This window comes from Choloepus didactylus, chromosome 5 (assembly GCF_015220235.1).
Source record: "Choloepus didactylus isolate mChoDid1 chromosome 5, mChoDid1.pri, whole genome shotgun sequence".
NCBI lineage: Eukaryota > Metazoa > Chordata > Mammalia > Pilosa > Megalonychidae > Choloepus > Choloepus didactylus.
The window spans coordinates 46155481-46157918 of NC_051311.1; the positions used below are offsets into that span (position 1 = coordinate 46155481).

General features: G+C 39.3%; 1 pseudogene; it reads right to left on the minus strand.

Moving 5' to 3' along the window:
• Positions 1-1223: 1223 nt before the first annotated feature.
• LOC119534855 lies at positions 1224-1797 on the minus strand (annotated as a pseudogene).
• Between the last annotated feature and the right edge of the window lie 641 nt (positions 1798-2438).

A 2438-nucleotide genomic window follows, 5' to 3' on the forward strand; every position in this document is an offset into this window, starting at 1 on the left:
TTATGCTCCAAAGCAGAAGTCTTTGCAAGTAGGCACTTGAATTCTAAGGTCTCAAGTTCAAATTAGTTTTGGACAGTCTGAGGGGTCTACTCTGACTTCCTAAATATTATGGTGTAACCATGGATGTTTATAAACCACAGGTTACTAAGACATGGTATATTTTATAAGTTGTCATGGGAGGAAAGAGCTCACTCTATAGAGGCTCTCAAGTCTCTTCTTTAAAACAGATCTTATCATCTGGTTTTGTCCCCAGGATCCAAAGAGCAAGGGCCTCTAACATGGCATCAGCTGGAACTAGTCTAACTTCTAGATCTGGAACAGGTTTCAGCAAACTACTGACCATAGGACCAATCCTGCCAGTTGCCTATTTTTGTAAAGTTTTATTAAAATGAAGCCACACCCATTTATTTACATATCTGTAGGACTGTTTTCCCAGAGTTGAATTGTTGTGACAGACTGAATGGCCCACAAAGCCTCGATAGTTATCCTCTTGTTTTTACATCAAAGTTCATTAATACCTGATCTAGAAGATGTGTGATATAACCTTTTAACCAAATGTGACTTGGCTGCTCTGGATACACACTATGCACATATTGGCTGCTTCTCAATTACTGGCATTAGAGTTCCAAAAATTCTAATAGTCAATATTCCTTTAAAAATTGTAGCCATTCTTGTGGGTATGAAATAGTATATCATCTGGCCTTAATTTATATTTTCGTGATGACAAATGGTGGTGAGCAGCATTTTATGAATTTATTAGACACTTGTATTTATTTTGAGAAGTGTCTGTTCAAGAGTTTGGCCTATTTTACAAAATTGGGGTAGTTTAGTTATTTCAGTATTGATATGAGGTGTTCTTTATATTTTGGCTACTTTTCATTCGCTGAACATACGTAGTACTAATGTTATCACTTGGTCTCCAGCTTGCTTTGTTTCTTAACTTTGATGAGCAGAAGAGGATAATACTTATCAATTTATCACATTTTAACCCTAGTGCTTTCTGTGTCTTCTCTAAGAAACTATGCTTACCCAAGGTCCCGAAAGTATTTGCCTGTTTTATTTCCAAGATGTATTATTGTTTCAGCTTTTATGTTTCTGTCTATAGTTTTCAATTTTAAGGCTGCATTTATCCCAGCACAGGGTGAAAATATTCCAACTTCAATATTCATGGAAAGCAAATCTCCTTGTTCCCTATGGCTCTTTGATATTTCTCACGTTGACCTCTACTTGCACAGTGCTTTCCTCAGGGTGCCCTTCACCTCTGCATTCCTCAGGCTGTAGATGAGGGGCTTTAGTATAGTGTTGAAAAGGCTTTAAAACAGGGAAAGTATAAAGTATCTTCTGCTGCTCCTCAGAGTGGTGGAACTTGGGGACCACATATATGACTATGGAGATGCCAAAGAAGAGCCCAACCACACAGAGGTGGGAGGAGCAGGTGGGGAAGGCTTTTCTGTGTCCTTCTCTAGATAGGACCTTCAGTATGGCAACCAGGATGTGAGTGTAGGCGACCAAGCAGAGAGGGCCAATTAAGATAAACACACAGGCTGCAAAGATGATGAGTTGGTTGAGCCTCATGTCAGCACAGGCCAGTCTGAGGACGGACAGGATTTCACAGAAAAAGTGATCGATTTTTCAAGGCCCACAGAAGGGCAGCCTCAGGATGAGAACCAGATGGACAAGGGCCAAGAGGAAGCTAAATACGCAGGTAATGACAGCCAGGACAGTGCACACTCTCCAGCTCATGACGACAGAGTAATATAGTGGGTGGCAGATCGCTACGTACCTATCACAGGACATCACCACCAAAATCAGGCACTCTGTGTGAGCAAAAGCCATTATGCATGGAACAAAAGAGATGGTTCTTTTTTGGTTCACAAGATTTATCAGCATCTTGGAGACACTATTTGAGGCATAGGACATGTCAACAATGGTCAGATGTGAGAGGAAGAAATACATGGGGTTGTGCAGCCTGGAATCCAGGCAGATGAGCCCCACAATGATCCCATTCCCCAATAGGGTGAGGGCATGGAATAGAGAGAAAAGTCTAAAAGGGAAAAATTCCAATGCTGGATCCATCAGAATTCACAGCAAGGTCACTTTTGTGATCTATGTCCAGTTGCTTTCCATGCCCCTGTGGCAGACATAACAAGTCTATGATTGCAACAGAATGATTAGTGCCAAAGCACCACTGAAAATGCAAAAAAATTACTGAATGCTGAAAACAAAGTAAACATCTATTAATACCTCACTTTTGATGGATTTTCTATGATTTGTTTTTAGATATGTTTTAAAATAACTCAGTGTGTATCACAAAATATGAAAAATTCCCTTGCAATGAAAGGAATAATAGGTATAATGTAGTAACTATGTAATTTGTAATAAAATATAAAATAGCATACCTAATATATCTTATATAATATAATACACATGGACATGTA